This window comes from Neomonachus schauinslandi, chromosome 6, assembly GCF_002201575.2.
Source record: "Neomonachus schauinslandi chromosome 6, ASM220157v2, whole genome shotgun sequence".
NCBI lineage: Eukaryota > Metazoa > Chordata > Mammalia > Carnivora > Phocidae > Neomonachus > Neomonachus schauinslandi.
Window position 1 is genome coordinate 84815098 of NC_058408.1, and position 25196 is coordinate 84840293.

Sequence of the window (25196 nt, forward strand, 5' to 3'; positions counted from 1 at the left end):
AATATATCTATATTTAAAATTCCTCCACTTACATACTTGGATAAATGAAAGGAGAATGCTCTGAATTTCACCAGAAATTACTGTAGGCATAGAGAACCACTCATCTCCTTGTCTCGTCGCCCTATCCTGCAACTTCTCACCCCAACAGACCAGCAATAACATCCATGAACAAAATAAACTCATCTGGCATGCACAATCTTTCCCATTTTTGCAGAAGTGACTCTTTGCAAGTCTTGATGAATAAGCCATTGATTCTGTCCCTAAGAAAGAAATAAAAGAATGTGGCTGTAAAGGAAGAGAATGGATCACAAAGCCATAATTTTTACCTGATCGTATTACCAGGTGACCTTGGGCAAGTCATTTAGCAAACTAATGCCTCCAAGGAACTCCCCTCGTCTTATTTCTGAAAGACATGCATGAAAGGTCTTCTATTATTGAAGCATGCAGATCAATTAGAAGTATTATTTGTAGCCTTCTCTCAGTTATCTGACTGCACCCACTGGTGCTGGACATAAGACTCGTTTCCAGCAGACCAGCAGTGGTATTTTCCCCTGAATGGCGAATGTGTGCTAGCCTGCCCGTGGACAAAGTGAATGTGAGCTAGCATTTTTAGGAGGTTCAGTGTTAGCTGCTAATAGCCATCTCCCGTTGTGGGGCAAGGAGGAAGAAGAAGATTAAGCCACAGCCCCTGATGAAAATAGACACAGCAGGGGCAAGAGACACTTAAATCCTAAACACAGGCTGGACTATTCAGAAGAATGCATCTTAAGTTAATGCTGTAATAAATAAAATTATTTTATTTTCATTGCACAGCTTCAGAAGATTTTACCCTGGGAATAAAATCTTTATCCTGGATACACCAGAATCACTTATACATTCCTGTATAAATCATGAAAATCCAATAAATCTAGTCTTATATATAATGTGTCTATTTGGGGAAGCAGGAGAGGAGTAGGAAGTATAAAATAACACAGAATGGGAAGTCTCTACATTTGGCCACTGTAGGCAAACCTATTTGGTACAAAAAGTACTTTTCTCTTTTATTGGAAATTACAGGAACATATGACAAACTCAACAGAAAACAATAATCAAATGTTCATGCTTAGATGCTAAAAATACACCAGGGTGATTGTGATTTTTTTATCTCTAATTTCAGCACTAATGGTGATGATTATTAAAATATATGTATAAAGAAATCAAACCTCAGGCTTTGATAGGGAAGAGAGCAAAGATCTAACCAAATACTTATTGCTGTAAGAGTAATTCCATCCTCAAAATTAATCAGACCATCCAGATGCAGCATTTAATTAGGTAAAACCTACAGCCATGTTGAATAACAAAAGGAAAGGCACAGCTCAAGGGGTAGACAAGATCCCCACACACGGTTTGATTTTCCCAAAGTTGTATCACTATTGATGAGAGTCAAGAGGGTCATGCAAGAAACCTGGAAGTAGGTCAGGGTCCACATCACCTAAAAGCAGTGGTTCTCATAAATGTGGTCCCAGAACAGCAGCGTCAACATCTCCTGGGAATTTCTTAGAGCCATACATCCTCAGGCCCTATACTTATGGAATCGGAAACTCTGAGGGCCCAGCAATCTGCATCTAACAAGCCCACCAGGTGATTCTAACGCACACTGTAGTTTGAGAACCACTGCCCAAGAGCTTCAAACGGGGAGCATAAAGCAAACTTCTATTCTTTTCCTGACCCCTTAGAAACTAGTCTGAAAAATCCACAGGACACAAGCAGTTTGTGGCTGAATGGTGGGGAAAATCCACACTGCTTAGCCAGTGTTAGGAGAATTTTCTGGTAATATTTGTCACCTGGTCCTTCCATTTGGTCTAGTTATTTATTGATATAGAACCATCAGCAGCTATTTCTACCTTTCCTTGTTGACTTTCAACGTCAGTTCCCAAATTACATTTTGTTTTGCCGTGTTTTATTTACTCCAAAACTTTCCATGGTGAGGGAGTGAAAGGCCAAGTTTTTCTTCTCTTTTCCTTCCTTGCAATGGAGTTAAAGAAGATTTTTATTCAGTCAAAATATCCTTCACCTTGCCCAGCGTAGACCCCAGACCTTCCTGGCCAACCCTGCCTCGTCTTCTGGACAATCTGTCCAGTTGAATGACTGCAGGTCCCCCTCCACATGGGAAAACAAGAAAATGCAATTCTTTCTTTCTAAAATCAGTATGTAATTCATTTTTTTAGATCCTAAGGACACAGACATGTCTGTGGTTGGATTATTATGTGTGATTGAGAGCAATTTTATTACTGCCATTATTTAACATTTACTGGGGGTCAAAGTCATGACTTTGACCTAAATTGAGTATATACAGATTCAACGCTTTCTCTGCTCGTACTTCTGTGTACGTGTTATACTGCTTTAACTCACTTGATGACATCTTGCTATTTTATCTAATGTGTATGTATATTTCTCCATGGTTCTATTTTTTTTTTAAAGATTTTATTTATTTATTTGACAGAGACAGCGAGAGCAGGAACACAAGCAGGGGGAGTGGGAGAGGGTGAAGCAGGCTTCCCGCCGAGCAGGGAGCCCGATGTGGGACTCGATCCCAGGACCCTGGGATCATGACCTGAGCCAAAGGCAGACGCTTAACGACTGAGCCACCCAGGCGCCCTCCATGGTTCTATTTTAAGTCCCTCGAGGGCAGCAACCACACCTCCTACTTCTCATGAAGTAGAAAAATGTTTGCAATGAGATTCAACAAATATTCACTGTATATATTTAATCAAGTGTCCCCTCCACCCCTTGTCCCAGGAATAAGCTGCTCAAACTCTACTTTGGTGGTTTACCACTTGGAACTAACTCTTCACTGATTTGGGGGGAAAAAATAGAACACCCCTGGCTTAAGTAACCCTAAAGGAGCAACTGACAGATAAAGCTCTATCCACTCCCAAATATGCCAAGATCGGGTGTGATGTAAACACCCGATGCACCAGGGGTCCTGGTTACCATACCGGGACATGGTCACCAGCTCAAAACCAGCCACATAGCTTTGCTTTCAAGCACCGAGAGCAGCAGACTATACAATAAATGACTGCCAAATGTCACTGTCAGAAAGTTTCTCCGATGTCACAAATAGGCTGAAGGCTGTCACAGAAAGAGGAAAGGAAAGGACAATTGAGTCAATGCTACATATATGAAAGAACTACCTTGGCCTTGTTCCATAAATGATAACTGAAATACTATCCGGGCAGTCAATTTATCAGGGGAAAATAAAACAATCTGCCACTGTAACCCAGAGAGGAGAAAAATAAGGATAAAAGATGAAAAAGCTCCATTCATTTCAAAGAAAAGACACAGTGACAAAGAAACTAGAGCAGGGTTGACTATTAGTTCAAGACCTCTTGTGACTCTGGCAGAAGCATGTGCAAGTCAGTTCGCCACGGTCTGAATGCAGTATGCCCTCCCTACGTTGCGAGGGCCCTGCCCCACACCCTCTGTCTGATGAAATTCCATTCATCCTTCAAGATTTACCTCCATTGTCACCTCCCCTCTGCAGTCTTGTGAAACGCTGCCTGGCAAAATGAAATCCCTTCCCCTCTCTGCTCCCACTGCCCTCCTGGTGTCGCATTGTGATTGCGGATCCCCTACCAGTCAGTGATGCCAGCAAGGTGGGGACCACTGCTCAATCCCCTTTGTTTCACTCACAGGACCTGACAAAAGACCTGGCACCTCGAAAGTCAGTGCTCGAAAAATCTATTGAATTGGTGGACAGAATTATAGACAGTACTTCAATTCCCAGTGGTGGGAACTTTATTTGATGTGTGTTACAGGTATAATATTTATTGAACAACTCAGTGCAGGACATTATGTTGGTGCTTTACATACTGTGGTCTTTAATCCCTCACATCAGTCTTACAAGGAAAGTGGTGCCCAGGAAGAGGAAACCAGGACACTGAGATCCAGACCAAGCCTGACAGCGGGCCATAGTTTGCTTCCCTGCTCCACTGCATGGTCATGCGTGCCCCAGGCCACTGACACAACCTCTGAGAGCCTCAAAGTCCTCCTCCATAAAACTGGGATGATTATGTTGTAGTGCTCTGGCCCACTTTCTACAAGGGCATCAGGAAGACCAATGAAATCCTACCATTTATTGAAGAAGGGAGAATAGTGAAGAAGATAAACTAAAATGGAAAAAACATGCATTTAACATATTTCTTTTCCAAAAGTTTCAGAAATGGCACCTCATCAGCATCTCCTGAGGGGCTAGCTCTCAGTAGAAGCTAGACCTTAGAGGTGCAGGTGCTTCTGTGAAGATGCAGCTTTAAAACGGGCAGATTTTTTAGACCACATATTTAAACAGTTTATCCCTCTTGTAAAAGTCTGCTCTGGATCCCAAATTCAGGAAAAATGCATAGAATGTTAGGTCACAGCACTTGCAATGTCATACTCATGACCATTCCTTAAATGTTTCCCTTCTAACTAGACCCCAGATCACACCACACGGGTAACTGCATGAAAAATGACAGCTGTTAATAGACATTATTGGCAAAACTAAAGCACCATAGGAAGTGGGAATAGGGTGGTAGAAAAGCTGCTGTGACCCAATACCAGCCAACACCAGTGGTCACATGGCATCACTTCGGCTTGCACGATGCTAGAGAAACCCTAGAAAACAAATAATTACTAAGTTGCCAAAATGAGCCATGAACTGTTTCATGTTTTAGGCAAGGGATGTGTATTTTAGAAAAACCACACTGTGGTCCATGGACTTGGAGGCAGAGGTATATGATAAGACAAGAGTGAAGGGGTAAAGAACAGCTCTCAGGCTACTGTAACGGTCCAGGTACAGGATGATGGTGCCCGGACATTTTCCCAGTCATGTCATGAGACTGGTATAATCTTGACACCAAGAATGGAAAAAGTTAGTATGAAGATACAAAATTATAATGTCACTTATTAATACAGATGCAAAAATGCTTTAAAAATTAGTAAAACTCCAGTAATAATTTATCCTAGGAAGGAGAACAATAATTTAATTTTAAAACCCTTACTGATTAGGGTTTATAACATATGTAGAAGTAAAAGAATAACAATAGCTATATATAAGTGGTATATATAATAAATATATATAGATATAATGTGGTATAATACTGCTTGAATTAAGACTGTTAAAGGTGCATTGTATAAACCCTAGAGCAACCAGCAAGGAAAATAAAACAAAGTGGGATAATAAAAATCCAAGAGAAGAGATCAAATAGAATACTAAAAATAATACTCAATTCTAAAGTAAGACAGAGAAAGGATAAAAAAGAAAAAATTACATATGGGAAAAATAGAAAACAACAGCACGGCACTAGACTTACACTCAAACATATTAATACCTACACTGAATATAAGTGAATAAAAAAGCAATATCAAACTATAGTATGTTTCCAGGAAACCCACTTGAAACATAAAGACATAGATAGGTTAAAATGAATGAAAAAAAGGCATATCATGCTAACACTAATCATAAGAAAGCTGAAGTAACTATATTTCTACCAGACAACAGGAAAAAAAGAGTATTGACATAAATAAAGAGGAATATTTCATAATGATAAAGTGGGTATGTAGACAATCCTAAATGTATATGCTTCTGATAGAGCATGAAAATACTTGAAGTATCAAAATACTTAAATAATGGAGCATTGAAATAAATTATTTGATAGAATTGAGAAGAGAAACATATATCTATTAAAGAAACTGAATTTGCACTTTAAACCCTACTTTCAAGAACTCCATAGTAAAGTGGCTTTACTATTAAATATTATTAAATATTTAAGGAAGAAAAAATATCAGTTTTACACAAACTTTCAGGAGAAAGGAATACTTCTCAAATAATTTTATGAGGGCAGCATAACATTGATATAAAATACAGAGCAATTTCTCTCATTAACACTTAACCAAATAGTAAGTAAATCAGATCCAGCAATTTGTAAAAAGTGTAATATTTCATGATCAACTATGGTTTATGCAGGAAAAAATGTTACTTAACACTTGAAAATCATCAGCATAGCTAACTACATTAACGCAATAAAGGAAGAAAATAGATCAAATGGACTTCATCAAAATTAGAAACTTTAACTTGGCAAAAGACACCATTGTGAAAATGAGCAGGAGAAATCTTCTGAGGCGGTCAGCAGCGGCCTCGGCGTGCATGGGAAGATGGCCAAACAGGTGCCCACATCAGTGCTGTGGCTGCGTCTGGGTAGCATCTGCCAATCACTCATTGCAGAAGCAATTTTCAGAAAACTTGTAACTGATCAAAATGTTGTTGATAATTGAAGGGTGGACTGCCACAACAGCCATGCATGAAATAGAAAACCCTCCTGATTATCAAAGGCACAACTGCATGAAGGAGCATGGTACTCCCATGAAGGACATTGTCCAGGCAGGTTACCAAGAAGACTTTGCCACATTTGATTATATACTACGTGTGGATGAAATCAATATGAGAGATTTGAATAGAAAAAGGAAGCAAGTTAAAAATGGCAAAGCTAAAATTGAACCACTTGGGAGCTATTATCCATGAAAGCGACATATCACTGAAGATCCCCATTATGGGAGACTCCAACTCAAGACTATCTACCAGCAGTGTGAAAGGTGCTGTAGAGTGTTCTTGGAGAAGGTGTGCTGACACTGCATCCATTCCTTGATGCAGCCAATGGGGCTAATCCCCACAGCCTCTGCATCTCTCAGTCGATGTGTCAAAGTGCGAGAACATTCCATTGCTCAAGCCCACAGCTGTTTCTTCAGCTGACTTGCTCTTTCTTATCTTAAAAAATAATTAAAGATGAAATTCAGTAGCTGTGTTTGGCAGAAGAATAAATAAAAATTTTTGATCGAGACAATTGGTGGGGTACATAAAGTCTTCTTAGACTAGCTGAACCTCCCACTTTGCTCCAGTTACAAAAAATGTGGAACAAACAAAATAGAACATGATGAAATGAGCACTACTTTAAGACCCAGATCAACATCTGAACCCACTGAGGCTTATAAGTCTTCTGTTCTACCTCTTCCCTAAGACTGTGGACAACCTGATGAGGATGAATGCCCCGTTCCCCTGCACTACCTCCTTATTCCAGGGCCTTTTACCATCCATGGGAGCTTACAACCTAGATGAAAAGTGTTCATTCATACATATTCATAGTGCACACTTGCATATTTAAAAGACAGAAAAAAGAAAAAGATTTGTGGAATTAATCTTAGCACCTTTAATACTCCCTAGTTTTTGTTTAGTTTATTTTATAAGGAAGTGGGCTCATTTGCTCCCGTTTGAACCACTTTGCCCCTGGAAATTTAATCATATCCAAAAAAGACACTTGTATGCTGGTTTATCTCATGGTCAGTTTGCAGAACGTGTCTGCTTTTTTATGCATACATAACCCAAATGTCAAAAATAAATTAGCTTAGGAGGGAAAAATAATTAAAAAGTTAGCAAAAGTTCTTTTATGTTGGGATACTTAAATACCGATATGTTAATAAACACTCATCAGTGCTTAATTTATAGGCACATGTAGGTCATTTCTATTTACTGTGAGTTAATTAATCTAAAATTCATGTGGATACATGTCAGAAAAGATTGTTTTCAAAATAAACTGGAGAAATTATAAAAATACAAATTTTTTAAAAAAAGAAATGAACAGGAAAGTCCTGTGAGTAGGAGGGAATATAGTAGGTGTAATTATATATACCTGACAAAAGACTTGATTCCAAAATATTTAAAAGCTCCCCTACAACTTAACAGTTAAAAAAACAATCCAACAACAACAACAACAAAACGTCAGCAAAAGATCTGAACAGGAACTTCACAAAGGAAAAATATATAAATGGTTAATAAACACATGAAAAAGTACTTAAGCATTAGTCACCCATACATAGCCACTAGAATGGCTAAAATAAAAAGGAGAGACAACATCTAATCTTGATAATGATATAAAACAATTAGGATTCTCCAACAGTGTTGGTAGAAATATAAAGTGGTACAATTTTGGAAGTTTCTCATAAAGTTAAACGTATGCCTAAACTACAATCTAGTAATTGCACTTTCAGATATGAACCCAAGTAAAATGAAAACACAGAAAGACTTATGACAAGAATGTTCATAGAAGCTTAAGTCATATTAGTCAAAAACTAGAAACAACCCCAATGTCTATTAACAGGAAAATGGTCCTCGCTTCGGCAGCACATATACTAAAAAATGTTAACAGGAAAATGAATAAACAAATTATAGTCCATTTATATAATGAAATACTACTCAGTAATAAAAAAGAAATAAACTGCTGATACCCACAACAATATGGATGAACCTCAACAACATGCTGAACAGAAGATGACAGACAGAAAAGAATGTCTACAGTATAATTCCATTTTTCTAGAGTTTCTAGAATAGGTAATATTTACCTATACTGATAGAAATCAGACTACTTGTCTGGCCACGGAATCAGGGGGTGGGGGTGGGAAGTTAACTGCAAAGGATACTCTGGATGGAGGAGACTCTATAGCTTTACAGGGTGTAAATTACATGGATATATACATTTCTCAAAACTCATCAAACTGTACACTGTGTGTAGATTATATGGTACTATAAAACAGAATTTTAATTATGACTTTAATTTACCATTTCAATGTGTTAAACGAAATATATATAAGTATATATATAGGTATATGTACCTATATACAATTAAAAAATGGTTTTAATCTAATAATGTATCTGTCAAAATTACAAACATCACACATAACAGTCTAACCTTAGAATTTTACCTTTTAATATCAGCTAAAACCCAAGGACATCAGGTATCAGTGCATCTATGCAAAATAAGACAAGTGGCGGAAGCAATGAAAAGAGTAAGGAATAGAAAGAAGAGAACAAAACACCATTATCTACAAAGGACATGATTCCTTTACAGAAAATCAAAGAGAAGCTATAAAAAACCAAGACAATTCTAGCAAAGTTGCTGGAAACAAGATCATATAAAACACAATGTAAGGCAACAAAAACTGATTGGGAGCAGGTTTGTTTTCTGTTTTTGGTTTTGGAGGATTGGGGGTTTTTTTATTTAGCATTTGTAATAGAAAAAAGAATCTGAGGATATCACAGGATAAATTTAACAACAACAGCAAAACTGCATAAATAATGAACACTCTACAAATGTAGTCATATGAAATGTTCATGAAGGGGAAGGTCAATAATATAAATTTGGCCTTCCTCTCAAATACTTTATACATAAATTCAATGCAATCCAGTTAAAATCTGACAAGATGATCCTAAAGGACCATGAATAGCCATGACAACTTTGAAGACAAAGGATGGTTAGTCCTACGTGGGGAGAGAAGGAATGGGGGGAGGGGAGGAGGGGGTAAGTCCTACCACATATCAAAATGTACTATAAACCATAAAGCCAGAGCAATTAAACAGTGTGGTATTAGTGCAGAGGACAAACAGATCAATGGAATAGAAGATGCATGCACACACGCACACTCACACACACACAAGTGGCACACAGATCAATAGATATCATGATGCCATCGGGTATTCATATGTAAAAGACAAAATTAGGACCCTACTTGATGCCAAACACAACAATAAATCCCAGATGGAAATTTTTAAAAAATGTATTTTTAAAAAAATAAATAAAGGTATAGAGCAAAACTTTAAAACTCAGAAGAAAATATAGAAGATATTTATATGATATGGAGTAGGAAAGAATGTATTAAACAAAAAATAGAAAGAATGAACAATAAAGGAAAAGATAAAGTCCTCTAGTTTAAAATTTAAAACTCTGTATGACAGGGCGCCTGGGTGGCTCAGTTGGTTAAGCGACTGCCTTCGGCTCAGGTCATGATCCTGGAGTCCCTGGATCGAGTCCTGCATCGGGCTCCCTGCTCGGCAGGGAGTCTGCTTCTCCCTCTCCCACTCCCCCTGCTTGTGTTCCCTCTCTCGCTGTGTCTTTCTCTGTCAAATAAATAAATAAAATCTTTAAAAAAATAAAAATAAAAAAAAAATAAAACTCTGTATGACAAAGACACTGAGGGGGGAAAACAGACTCTCCACAGTGTAGGATGGGACATCAGTGTATTTGTAATTTTTTTAAATTTAATTAAAAATTAAAAAAATAAAAAATAAAACCAGAGGGTGATGTGAATCAAAGGTGGTAAAATTTTACCATCTGCAATAAGAGGGTGCCCGTTATGCCTGTGAAATCTCTATTGATGAGACCAAGGTTCATGGTTCCCCACTCTCCCTCTGCGTCCCAGAGCTTCCGCGGGCGGCCCCAAGGCATGGCGTGCCCCCGGGTTCTGTGAGTCACAAAGTATCTTTACAATGGCTGTTGTGTCTTGATCTGTTGCCCTGACTCTACCTCAACTTTTCTATTAATACACTATATTTTAAGACGGTGGAAGGCGGGTCTCCCCGGGCCAGTGGACAAGGAAGCGGCAGCTGAGAGACGCCATGTGAGCATCCCCGCCCTTCAGCTTCCAGAAGGCTTCAGAGGAGCTGTCTAACAGATGGTGGGAGATGAATGCACCACACTTAATCCCTCTCTTTGTCACAGGAGGAAATGTGACATAGCTTTAGCTATTAAAAAAATTAAAAATGCTGAACATAACACCCAAAGGAAAAGAATAAAAACCACATTCAGTATGGAGACAGAATACATTCTCAGGTGGGATTCTCAGTAAATAGATGTCTGAAATCACCGGGATGTAGTGTCGTTTTTTAATCTTTTTTTTACTGGGGTAAAATGTATAACATAAAATTGACCATTTTATCCATTTTTAAGTGTACAGCTCAGTGGCATTAAGTACATTCACATTGTTGTGCAACCATCACCACCATCTGTCTCCAAACGTTTTATCTTCCCAAACCGAAACTCTGTATCCGCTAAACACGAACTCCCTATTCCCTCTCTCTCCAGCCCCTGGCAACCACCATTCCACTCCTGTCTCCACGAACCTGACTATTCTAGTTACCTTGCAAAAATGGAATTGTACAGAGTGTCATTTTTAAGGAATTCCACATACTCCGTGTTATGGGTTAAAAATAAAAAAAGCAAAACTGATGTGCCTTCTCTCTTTGACTTTGACTTTTGCTTTATGAAGGCGGATTGATTTGTGCCTGATGAATGCTATACAGACAATGCTGTGCTGTGTACACTCAGTACCGAACTTCACAGGGACTTTCCTGAAAAAGAACTTTCCATTGCTATGTTGTAATGGTCACTGTGCTTCTTGCTCACACAAGATCAGAGCCATCCAAGGCACAGATATCACTCCCCTGTACAGAGTTAAAATATGCATGGTTTGTATTAAAGCTCTGTGCCATAAAGAGTAACCAAGTGCCTTCACGGTACTCCTTGAGAAATCCATGAGAGGAAATCAAATTTTTAGCAAATCAAAGAGAAAAGCACTCCCTAAGCAAATTCTGGAGTCTAGGAGAAGCAATTTCTCGTAACAACAGTTCCAAAAACCAAAAGTACTAGAATAATAAATATGGAACAAATCACAGCTCCCTTTAGCATTAGCCAATTTCAGTCTTTTTAGCACAGCCTGGATTATGGATGACAGGTGACATATTCTTCTAAAAAGCTTTAGGGAAGGTAATTTTCAGAAGGCGCTCCCGGTAACGTCTTCTATTACACCCCCTACTTGCTTTACAGATTCACCCAAGGGCAAGAGATGGGAAGAAAGAGGGAAGAAAGAGGAAAGACGGCACAGAATGGAGCAGGCACATGTACGGTGGGGGAGACACTCTAGGCAGAGCACTGGAAATCCAACGGTTTAGCTGCAGCTCTATCATTTCCTTGTGCGCTCAGCCAAGCCTTTCACCTTGCAGGGTCTCCAGTCCCTCATCTGGAAAGCAGGGAAGGGTGTTCCTTAAGACTCCAGAGACAGGGTGGCCTTCCTGTCTAAAAGGAAAGCTCATCCTTCATGCACCTACGCGTTGCCTACTAGCATTCTTTAATAAGTAGGGACTTTCGATGTTTTACCGCGTAACAAAACATTACAAAATGTTTTGTTCTCTGGCTTGGGGTTCACATCTGTCTCTTTCTTCCCCTCCATTTGATATGTGTCTCTGCATTTATAAATAATCCCAAGTGTTGCCCAGGCTTCAGCCTCAGTCTTGGTGGCATGTAGCCCACACTCCATACAAGGACGGCCTGTCCTGCCCATGTGCCCATGGCATCCCACCTTGCACCTGAGGATGTGGAGTCTGGGAAAGGCAAAACAGCCATCACAGGCAGACCCAGAACGCAGAGCCTTTGCAGACAACTCAGGTGCTTTCCAGCAGGAGCGTGGAAGCCTCTGCTTACTGAAGTCCACAAAATCTGCCAGCTGACAGTTGCTCTTTTTGTAGGGAGGGTAGTCAGGACACCAGAAACATGGCCCTGGGACTCTGAGAGCCAGGGTGAAGACACTTCTCACATCAAGAAATATGGGGTTGCCCAGCCTCCCCACAGGATCCCATGCAGGAATGCAAGGCTACAGGGCTGCAGCAAGCTGGTTTAGCTGGAATTCTGTTTTCTAAATCACAACTCATCACACAGGGTGGACCAGGGAAGAAGAAAACAATCTCTAGGCCCCTAAGTGAGCCGCCCGGGTGAGGTGCACAGCAGCTCAGTAGCGTTGGGGGACTGGGGAGAACACTCCTCTCCAGGCTCCCTGGGCCAAGGCAAGGCTGCCTCTGTGTGGATTGTTACCTCCCCAGGAGAGAGAGACTTCCTGGCATCTCTCATCTCCTTCCTCCACCAGGAATCTGTCCTTCCTGCCACCTGCCTCACCTGTTCAAGCACCCACAGCTTCCCCATCCATGGCCACCTCCCCTGTGCCTGGGAGCCTAGGGCTGGCATGCCAAGAATTTGCAGGTGCTCTTCTTGACTCATAAATCCACCCCTGGGCACTCTCAGACCTTGTCCATTGCCACAGTTTTTCTCCTTTTCTTTAAATGTGTTCTGTAACACTGACAATATACAAGGGACAAAGACTGTAAAATAAACACCAAGGACCAATCATCCAGTTCATAAAAGAAAATTTTACTGAACCTGTTAAAGACCCTCAGATTACATTGTGTCCACTGCCTGCCCCAGAGGTGACGATTTTTAGGTAGTTATCATCCCCATGCACCTATTTATCCTTTCCCTTGCTTTGTAGGGAAACGTAGAATGTTGCTTTGCATGTTTTTAAATAAATAGTTGGTACTGTACTGTATGCATTCTTCTGGAACTTGCTTGTCTCACTGAGATTATGTCTATGAGATTTGTCCACATTGATATGTACAGCTATAGCCCACTCGCTTTCACCACTGTATAGTACTTTGTTATGTATGTAACTCACTTATTCGTGAAAGAAATACTCCAACCGTAAAGCAAGGAGTGGTTCACCTTTACATTTAAAGGGTCCTCAAATTAAAATGGAACAGATAGTAGACATCAATCCCTGATTTGTTTCCCCACTCCTTCACATTGATTTGATATCCATAATTAATTTAAATGATAAGTAAATTCAATTATGTCCATCTCTGGAGTGACTACCTACAAATAATCCCATGTTTTAAATAACAGAAAGAGGTATTTATATTACAACACAGAGAAATCGGACTAATGGCCAGGTCACAGCTACTTGGTCCTGTAGATTTCACGGCATGACTCACAACATACAAGTCTGAGAGAGAAGCTTGGTGAGGAGGATTACGCATCCAGCTAAAGGATGCACCAGAACTCAGATATTCTGCAAAAGGAACTCTTTATATGAATGGAGCAAATCCATCTGTCAATGAATGCAATAACCCAGTCTGGTACCTTATGTTCATCTTTCCATCATCAAATGGGAAAGAAATAGTCAACTCTAGATATCTGCTTGGTGCCAGGGAGAACATAGGTTGGCAAGTAAAGAAAAGGAGGCACTAAGAGAAATGGGGAAAATGGCAGCCATACGAAAAGCCAATACTTTGAGGCAACGGTTGGTCCATCTGTCTTCAAGAGTCGCTTCAAGAAGGAACCAGCTGTCTGATACTGGGGGAAAGTAGAATAAGGACTCGTATTTAAAATAAAATCGTATTAGAAAGCAGACAGGTCTGTTCCATTTTGCTTGTTTCCAAATCACGACCCAAATCTTCATCCTGTTTTATTGGCTTCTGGGGCTGAGCACTGGGTATTTTAGATCATTTTGCAAAATTTAGCTAAGGGGAATAAATTGCCAAAAAACTTGAGAAATCTATATTATTTGTATTCCATAAGACACAAGTCTGGAAATATACATGCAAACTTGGACGGACTCAACTGCCATATTTAGCACCTGGAGGAAGAAAGAGAAAGAAAAGGACATTTTGGTTGCCTCCTTGTTTGTATTCTTTTCTTGAAAACTCAGACACGCCTTGCTTTCATGAAAGTTCTTTCCTTAACAACTAACCTCACCTGGAACATTAAGCTCACAGAAACTACCCAAGGATTTTGAAGGCTTACCACACAGAAATTATAAAGAGGGAGTCTTGCCAGTGTTGTTTAAGGAGTAAAATCACCGTGAGGGGATTGCTCACTGGGCTGAGGGAATAGGAGTCATTTTACTTAGAGTCTAGGTTCCTCCGATTTCACACAAGCTCCCCACAGTTCCTTCCCTTGCTCTTTCCTCCTCCTTTTGCACCTCCAGAGAGACAAGTCCTCAGAGGCTCATTTCTTTGTACACATTTGTAGATCGACTTGTTCAAGAAAGATCCAGAATATGGTGACACAGCCCATGTACATCATCCCAGGCCATCCACACCCAGTAGCATGAGAAGGCACTCTGAAGCTTTTGAAAGAAGGGAGCCTAGAATAATCCTGTGTCTTCAGCTGAGGCTTCGCTTCCCCTCTGGCTTGCTCTGGACAGGCTACATCAGGCTTGGGCTTTCAGACAAACACGTTTTCAGACAAACAAAAATTATCCCTGGAGGATTGCAGGAACGTACTCTCCTACTGTACTCCTTCCCTCGGTTTTCGCTCAGTAGTTCAAATGCTAAAAATATAAACTATGATTCAGCTTTTAAAACTATTAAAACTTCTGTGGTCCTGTCATCATAACAACATGCCAGATGTGAGGGGGCAAGAGAGAAAATCCAATTAATCCTACCCCCATGGGCAAACAACCTTATCAGACATTTTACTTTAGCCCCAGCAGAAGTTTTGCAAGAAAGATGCCACCTGTCAGTTTTTCATTTGTTTCAGCACAAAATCTCTGAGGCAGCATTTTTAACTCAGAGGTAAGTTTTATTAAAAATGCCTGTTCCGGCCAGTTGGTGTCAACCTGTTGGTTTGCCTAACTAGGCATCAAGTGAAGAACTTGCAATTCTCTGTTTCATGAAGATGAGAGCTGCAAACTATTGATACCAACTTCCAAAGCTGGTCTGCCATGGGCCAGGCGAACCAGGGAAGGCAGGGAATTCTGGAGGAGAGTGAGGGGAGCCTCCCCCTCCTTTCCCACTCAAGTCACAAGTTTCGGTCTTAAATGCACTCTTTCCCCCATCCTGGACCGGTTCCTTCTGAAAAACTGGACGCAAAGCCACATCCCAGAATGACATCCTGGCTTTCCTGTTGCCATATTTGTTACATTAGCATAACATATGCTATCGAACACCAACAACATACATGTCAGACACAAAACGCCCCAGAAAAGACTCAGGTTCTCCACATTGGGAGGGTATTTGCACAGAGCAGGAACATCAGACCCAGAGAACCCATCGACCCAGGCTTCAACTTCCTCAGTGGGTGGCGGGGATAGTGGGTGTGGAACGAAGCCTCCCCACCCCAGAGGAGAGCATATTCATCACCCGTCAAAACTTGGATATTGAATCCAGAACTGCCCTTCCCCTGCCACCCTCCCTGGACAAGGGACCCTCAGAAGTGTACACATTAGGTCTCCTGGTGTTGTCATTAATTTGCTGACCCTCAGCCTTTGGCATTCCTGAAGCTGTTTTAGGACAGGAGGGCTGGGCTGGTATCACTGACAATTCCAGTCCCAAGCCTCGGACGGCCCGGGTACTGACCAGGTGGATCTTCGTGGCAGAGCACTAGATCCAGAGTCGTTAATCGCGGGCCCAAGCTCTAGCTCTCCATCCAATGTTTTTTAACACACGTGAGACTCAGTGTCCTTTCCTTGCAGGGCAGGTGTTAACAGTGAGCCCCTCCTATGCTGAAGACACTTAAGGTTTTTGACTGAACACTTTGAAAGCAAGCTTCCACGAACACCCGATGCCTTCTCGTTTGGGTTCATGCTTCCTCTGTAGGAAGAAGAGCCTCCTACTTCTAGTGCTCTCAGGGGAAGCCTGTGGAATTCTGGAATTCACAAGCAAAGTCCCCAAACCTGAACTTGTCACATTTCACGGGAACTGGCACTTTTCCTCTATCTTCCCCCTCCATCAGGGGCACCGTCGCCGAATGGAAGGCTGGGAAGTGGGAGTCAGCTGGAATCCTCCTTCTTACCCTCACCGCTCCCAGTAATCCATCACAGAGCCTGCTCAACCTCCTTCCCTGGCATCCGCTGACTGTGTCCACACTTGCCTCTCCCCGCCCTACCTAAGGCTTACGTCCTGAGAGGGCGCCCTGCCTGCACCCTTGGCTGCTCTACCCTGCACACAGCTGTCAAGTGCTCTAAGCCAAGGATGTGACCCTCCCTCCACCCCCACCTGCTGAAATCAGTAGTAGCTCTCCACAGCCTTCAGCAGAAAATTCAAGTTCCTTGGCTTGGCACACAGACTCCTCTTTTGGGACCTGGCACCTGCCCCCTGCATGCCTCCTCTTTGATGCACCCCATATCCACTCACACCGAGCTTACTATGGACCCTGTGTCATGGCCCATGCTGTTCCCCGCACCAGGCCAACCCTTTCCCACCTGGCTGTCTGGCTACCACTTACCTATAATGATGTGAGCTCCCCAAGGGGCAGAGGGTGGAGTGGAAATGTTGGGGGGGGGGGTTGTTCATTGTTCTATTTCCTGAACCTAGCAGAAACCTAATGAACACTTAAAAGAATGAATGAATGGTTATTCAAAACTCAGAGGAAGCATCCTTTTCTTGTGGGAGCATTTTGTGGTTCCTCTTCTTAATCTCAACAACCAAGTGTGTAATCCTTCACCTGAGTGTCTCTTTCTGCCACATGATCCTGCAGTACCTGCCTTCTAACATCTGCTGCTCAGTACTGACTGCTCAGCTCCCCGTGTGTGATCAGCACTATGTCCCAGGCCTCGTCAGAGAAGCGCTGGCTTATGTTTGCTCTTGTGTTCTCTCCCTGTCTCTCCCTCTCCCTCTCTCCTCCCACTCTGCCTCTCACCTGGTTCTCTCTTCTCCTGCGTATCTGATCCGAACAACCAGATAACAGGCCCTACACCCTGGGTGTTAGCATCTTGGTAGGCCCATCGTTGGGCTCAGTGACAAATACATAATAGGCTACCCTTCCATTTTAGACCATTCCACATCCACACTTAGAGAAGGACTCGTTTTTCCTGGCTAATCCACAGGCCCAATGTTACCAAGGACATGGTCAAATACACCCCACCCGTTCAGTTCCATGGTGCAACTCTGATGGGAGACAGTGACTGTGCCTTTCTCATCCAGAAACGTAAAACCACCTCATTGTGTAGACAACAAATAACGCACAGATTACAACACAGAGGCACTACAGTGAGATAGGACGTGGCAGACTACACTTCCTATTCAATGTGTTTATTTGAGTGATGTCTGAAGGGTGTGTGTGAGGAGAGAGAGACAGACTCACTGATGAGGGCAACGGGAAACAGACCAGGAAAATCAAACACATTTGCTCTGCAAGATCCAAATCCAATTCCAGTCGAGTCTACCTCTCTTCGTTTCATGAAACAATACGACAGGACTGGGGGACTTCTGGAGATCACTCAGTTTGAGAGGATGGGACCATCACCTTGTGCTTCTTTATCTGGTCCTTTCTCAGGGCTTGGGAGTATTTAGAGATTGTCTCTTTTCCAGCTGTAGGGACCCTGACTTATGAGCTCTGCAAATAAGTCAGCCTGAGTTGGGGAGAATATGCATTCACCCAAAAGGCAACAATTAAAAATCACTCTGCCAATATTTGCCCTGTCCAGCTAAGTTGTATTTGTAGAATCTAAAAGAAGAGCAAAGTCCCCTGTGTCCTCTGTGGCCTGAGACTGTCGCAGGAAGGAGGAGAAGGAGCCGCATGGGTGCAGGCACTGAGTCTCCACTGACAGAGCGTGTGGCCTGAGTCCCAGCTTGCTCATCATCTCAACAAGGGGGGAAGTAATACCTCCCTCACAGGGCAGTTGTGAGGGTTAAATGTGAATTTGTGAGGATATGAGGTAAAGAACCTGATACACGGTGAATGGGGGTGATTATTATTATGGTTTTGCTTCAGTTAAGGTCATGAGGGTGGGCCTAATCCAATCTGAGTGAGGTCCTTCTAAGAAGAGGGGGTTAGGACACAGCCACACACAGAGGGAAGACCAGTGGAAACACAGGGAGAAGGCGGGTGTCTACACACCAAGGAGAGAGGCCTCTGAAGGAACCAACTTGCCAACACCTTGACCTCGGACTTCTGGCCTCCAGAACTGGGAGACAACAGATTTCTACTGTTGAAGCCCCCCAGTCTGTGGGAACCCCAGGAAACTGCTGCAGAGGACAAACGGATGCTCTCCCAGAGAAACGCCACCCTTGCCACTGTGGTATTTTACAGAAAATACAATATGTCTCCCACATCTCCCCCACCTATGGCATGGTATCACCATCTCTATCCTCCCAAATAAGCCATTGCCTAATCATCTTCAACCTGAAATAAAATTGAGAGGGAAAAATTCTATAACTGTTCAAAGGTTTCATTTGAAAAACTGCTCTGAAACTAAGAAACCATAGCATTGAATTGGATCTTCTCACTATTCCAATCCCAGGCACCTTTCCTCCCCAATGCTGTTGTGAGGACACAGAGTTACTTGTCCACTGAGTCCAGGCCTCCATGTCTAATTGCCTCCTTGATTCCCATGTGAACATCCCCAATGCACTTCAAATCAACATGTCCAAAACCAGAATTAGGACCCACACCTCCCCATCCCTGGTCCATTGTTCAGACAAACACCACCATCTAACCAGCTATGCAAGGCAACAATGTAAGGTCCTTCTTGTCACCTCTCCTAGCTCCTTCACCTCTGGTGGATGCCTGAAACCACAGAGAGTACTGAACCCCATACATACTCACGTATGATAAAGTTCATTTATAAGTTAGGCACAGTAAGAAATGAACAACAATAGCTAATAATGAAATACAGCAATTATAGCAATATACTGTAATAAAAGTTTTGTGAATGTGGTCTCTCTCTCTCAAAATACTTTATTGCTCTGTACTCACCCTTCTTGAGATGATAAAAGGCCTACATGCTGAGATGAAGTGAGGGGAATGACAGAGACATAGTGATGTAGTGTTAGGCTACTACTGACCTTCTGATGATAGGTCAGGAGGAGGATCCTCTGCTCCTAGTTGACCACAGGGAACTAAAACCATGGAAAGCTAAACCATGAATAAGGATGGGCGGGACTACTATACAACCCCTGGAACCATCAACTTCTCCCCTCACTAGTCTCCCCTGAATCTGCGTACTTCTCTCCATCCCAGCTGACTTCACCCTCTCCCCATCTGCCCCTTGACCCACCATAACAGCCCCCCACAGGTCTTCCCAGGAACTCCCGCCTCTCCAGTCCATTCTCTTCATAGCAGCCCATGCGGTCTTTGAAAAGCCCCGATCTGGTCATGTCACTGTCTGCAGAAAATCTGTGAGAACGCTCACGCACTGCTGGCAGGAGTGCAAATCAGAACGGCCACATTAGAGAACTGCTCAGTGTGATCCATTAAAGTTTAACTTATGTCTATCTTAAGTCCCAGAAATTCCACTGTTCGGAAAACACCCAACAGAAAGGGGAACTAGAATCACCAAGCAGTTGACAGTAGTTCATAGTAGTACTATTCTAAACTGCAAAACACAGGAAACTACCCAAATGTCCATCAACAACAGAACTGATAAATAAATTATGTTATATTCACAACAAACTACTGCTACAAGCAGGAAACGGAGTCTCATGGTGTTGAGTGAAAGAAGCCAAGCAAAAAATACAATGGTATGACTCCATTTATGTAAAGTTCAGAAATAGTCAAAATTGATCTATGGTCTTACAAGTTAAAAAAGGGGTTACCGTGGAGGCATGCTAGGGACCGGGATGGGATCCTGAGGAGCTTCTGGGTTGTTAATAATGTTCTGTTTCCTGAGCTGGGTGCTGGTCACATGATGTGTTCAGTGTGACAAGTCATAAGCTGACCCACATGGGCACTGGTCTGTATGCACATTCTTGGACTAAATATTCATGTCCCTTCCAAATACATATGTTGAAACTCTACCTCCCCCTCACCATGTGATGGTATTAGGAGGTGGGGGCCTTTGAAAGGTAATTAAGATTAGATGAGAGCATGAGGGCATAGCCTCATGAAGGGAAATAGTGCCCTTGTAAGAGTGGAGAGAGCACTTGCTGAGGATAGGTGAGGACTTGACAAGAAGTCAGTCGTCTACAAACAGGAAAAGGGCTCTCACCAGATCTTGACCGCACTGGCACCCTGATCGCGTACTTCCAGCCTCAAGAGCTGCGAGGAATAAACTTCTGTTGCTGATAAGCCACCCAGTCTGTGGCATTTTGTTATAGCAGCCCAAATGGACTAAGACAGCATGTTATACTATAGTTAAAAAAAAAAAAAAGTAAACAACATAGATAACTTTTCATCCCTCTTTATATAAAGATCAAAGTCTTAACTTGCTTCAAGAACCCTCCTGGTTTGGTTCCTGCCTACAGTTTGAACCCAAGACACCCACTCCCCTCTCCTTCTGTCTGGGCTCCGGCCGTACTGGTCTCACTGATGTCTCTGTCCCTCAAAGCCATCAGCTCTGCTTGCTCAGCCCCTCCTCTCCCCTGCAATTTTCTACTTACCCTTCAAATTTCAACTCAAACTTCACTTCCTTGGAGTGATCGGCCGCTGGCTGGAGGCTCCACGCCGATCAGGTGCGTGTGTTACACTCTCATTCATTCCTTCTTTCATGGCACTTGTCACAGATTATCATGACAGGTTTGCATCTTTGATCAATGTCTGTCTCCCCCACTAGAGTCAAGGTCCGTACTGTCAGGGTGTATGTCTGTCTGTTCACCTCTATACCTGCAGCACCAGGCCCAGCACCTGTTTGGTAGTATATGCTCAATGAATAGGGGCTGAAACAGTGAGCCTTCCTAAGACAGCAGGGTCAGTTCTTTGCATCAAACATCTCGAAAGACTAGCCCTTCTAACTCCTGAAGCTTCCTTCCTAATGTCTAATTCCTTTCTGCTGCAATTTGAGTTCATTTATCTTCATCTTGCCCTCAGCGAATATGAATTGAGATACTTACCACTAAATCTCGATTCTCCATACACGCTTTTTACATCTGTGAAGTTAGCTGTTAAGTCACTTTTGATTTTCATATGTTCAGTCAAAATAAGCTGATCCATGCAGATTATTCCTTCCTATTATCTAACAGTGCTTTTGCTTGAATGTAAACTCAGCCATGCAAAGTTACATGGAGGAAAAAAATGGATCTGAACATGTATGTTTTACCAAGGATAGTGGGCATTTGCATCACATAAACTCATAGGGCATATCCAAAACAATATTAATACCTATCATCCATTGAACACCAAGTGGACGAAGATGAAACTCAGAGCACTCAAGTAATGCATGGAAAGTAAGCCAGATACTAAGATCCAGAGGTAGGATTAGAAAAGAAGAAGCCTAGCTTAAGCATCTTACCTTTACTCAGTGAGAATACAGTAATGCTTCTTATTTTCTCCCCACAATAAATGAGCTATACAAATACAAAACTTTGGATCACTGCATCTTGCCTTTTCTTTAAACAGTAATGGAGATAAGTTATAGTCCCAGAGTACATCAAATTTATTAATTAAATTTATGATGATTCACTGAATAGAACACGATCTTATCCTCTTCATGCCCAGAGCCATAACATAGCTTGTCTATAACCTAGATCGGAAATATGGTAAATGGAAAAGACATCTGGGACCACCCAATGGATCCTCCAGGCTGTATAAGTTTGGGTTCTGCCATCAGAGATGTTTTAGCCATTCTTCAGAATGGCAGGTGTTACAGATCTCTTTTTTATTTTTATTTTTATTCCAGCATAGTCAACATAGAGTGGCATATTTGTTCCAGGTGTACAGTATAGTGATTCACCAATTTCATCCATTACTCAGTGCTCATCAAGGTGAGTGTAACAGACCTCTTGATGAGAAAGGGCCCGTCATACTAAACTAAGTGCCCCTCTTCTCATTTTTAGTTCATCATCTGTGGGGAAGATTTCTTTGTGACTATTGACTTTCCCTTTGATCATGTCCAGTCCGCACTCCTCCAGAGTGGCCCTTTTGCTGAGTATAAAATCAGCACCTGTCCCATGGCTCCCACTGGCACTATTCTCCATCCAGATGGGACCAACTCCCTAAGCTGTGGGCACTCTGTACACCCCCCCAATTCCCTAAGGGTTCACACTAATGTGTAACAATGGGGGGGGGCAACAAAGGGAGGTGGGAGAGATCAAAGAAGTCCACACACCAGTTCCTGAGGTAGCATCAGGCAGAAAAGAATCAGAGTCATGACTCACCACAGTTACCTATGTACCTCTGTCTGGCTTCAGAAACAACCTGCTATGGCCCCCCCAAAACCACAGGCCCTCTAGACACTCATTTGCTACACATAATTCTGGATTCTGGAATGCCAAAACCAGTGCAGATGTTCAGACACAGAGCTTTAAAACCCAGACAGCAGCTGCCGTGGGTCAGCGACACCCATACCATTTCTGCAAAAGGCATGGCTGCTTTTCATGATTGCAGGACCAGTTAAGTGTCACAAGTATTGCTACATATGGTTAGGAACCTAAGATGCTAAAAGATTTACAAGGTAAGAGAAGGTCCTTCACGGTACCCTCCTACACACCAGGGCTCTCAGGCCAGCCGGAAAGCAGTGACCCAGCCATTTACATACCTTCTGGTGTTGTTTGCTCTATTATTTTCCCCCTTTGGTTCTATTTATTTGTGGTCCCACTTCTAAAGCCAAACTATACTGGGGAATCATGAACTGTCTAAATTCTCCCTCATAGACCTTAAGAGGAAGGCAAAGGAAGAAGAATAGCACTTGCTATTGAGCATGGGGTCTTCACCTTTGTGTTTGGAGTGAAAATAGTTTAGTTACATCAAAACAATATGTTTAGATAATGACAGACCCAGATGAGCTAGAGGAGAATTAGTGGATCATCTCAGCTATTCTGCTCATTTACAAACGGGAAAACAGCAAGGTTGAGACCATGAAATTACCCAAGACCCCTCAAGTGGTCAATTCCGTTCACAAAGCTGCAGCCTTGGTAGGCAGCTGGCCATCACCAAGTAGGCCGACATTCAGCCAGCGCCCCCAAGCTCCAGTTTGAAGTGTCTCAGGGTGGCTGACAATAAATGCCACGTGGCCTTCGGTCACAAAGGTGCACAGCTGGCTGGTGGCTTGCTTCCCCACAGACTTAGCTGCAGCAATTTCTCTCCTGACCACTAACAGCATCCTGGACCATCTCCTCCAAATATTATAGCTATATGGGTTTATCACAGCCCTAATGAAAATTCACCTTGCCACCAGACAGGGCAGACTGATTTCTCTACCAGTGTCTATACCCAGGTATTAGACAAGTTTGAAGTCAAAGTGAGGCCAGAGAGAGCCAGTCTCCTGTGGTCCCATCAGATGATGCTTTGAATGGGCCCTGGGAGTGCTGCCCCCTAGATTCTGAGAGAAACTGTTTTAGGGCCTTCATTAGTATGTCATTTAAAACCCTATCTTTAGGGACACCTGGCTAGCTCAGTTGGTGGAGTATGATACTCTTGATCTCGGGGTTGTGAGTTCAAGCCCCATACTGGGTATAGAGTTTACTTAAAAATAAAATAAAGTATACAGCTGTCCAATTTTCCCAGTACCATTTATTGAAGAGACTGTCTTTTTTCCATTGCATATTTTTTCCTGCTTTGTCAAAGATTATTTGACCATACAGTTGAGGGTCCATATCTGGGCTCTCTATCCTGTTCCATTGGTCTATATGTCGTTTTTGTGCCAGTACCATGCTGTCTTGGTGATCACAGCTTTGTAATATAGCTTGAAGTCGGGCAACGTGATGCCCCCAGCTTTTTCTTTTTCAACATTTCCTTGGCGATTCGGGGTCTTTTCTGATTCCGTACAAATTTTAGGATTGTTTGCTCCAGCACTTTGAAAAATGTCATTGGAATTTTGATCAGGATGGCATTGAAGGTATAGATTGCTCTGGGTAGCATAGACATTTTAACAATGTTTATTCTTCTGATCCATGTGGAATGTCTTTCCAACTATTTGTGCCTTCTTCAATTTCTTTCATGAGTGTTCTGTAGTTCCTAGAGTATAGATCCTTTACCTCTTTGGTTGGGTTTATTCTGATGGATCTTACGATTTTTGGTGCTATTGTAAATGGAATCGTTTCTCTAATTTCTCTTTCTACAGTTGCATTGTTAGTGTATAAGAAAGCAACTGATTTCTGTGCATTGATTTTGTATCCTGCCACATTACTAAATTGCTGTATGAGTTGTAGTAATTTGGGGGTGGAGTCTTTTGGATTTTCCACATGAAGTATCATGTCATCTGCAAAGAGGGAAAATTGGACAGCTATATACAGAAGAATGAAACTTGACCATTCTCTAACACCATACACAAGGATAAACTCGAAATGGATGAAAGACCTCAATGTGAGACAGGAATCTATCAAAATCCTAGAGGAGAACATAGGCAGTAACCTCTTCGACATCGGCCACAGCAACTTCTTTCAAGATTCATCTCCAAAGGCTAGTGAAACAAAAGCAAAAATGAACTTTTAGGACTTCATCAAGATAAAAAACTTCTGCACAGCAAAGGAAACAGTCAACAAAACAAAGAGGCAACCCACAGAATGGGAGACGATATTTGCAAATGACATTACAGGCAAAGGTCTGGTATCCAAGATCTATAAAGGACTTCTCAAACCCAACACTGAAAAAACAAATAATCAAGTCAAAAAAATGGGCAGAAGACATGAACAGACACTTCTCCAAAGAAGACAT

The 25196-nt window shown here is 42.1% G+C and overlaps 1 protein-coding gene and 1 pseudogene across 1 annotated transcript in view; one reads left to right on the plus strand and one right to left on the minus strand.

Annotated features, from left to right (window-relative positions):
- DISC1 (DISC1 scaffold protein) overlaps nt 1-25196 on the minus strand; it is a 326114-nt gene that overhangs the window by 124259 nt on the left and 176659 nt on the right. The window lies entirely within an intron of this gene.
- On the plus strand, nt 6172-6643 carry LOC110585981 (annotated as a pseudogene).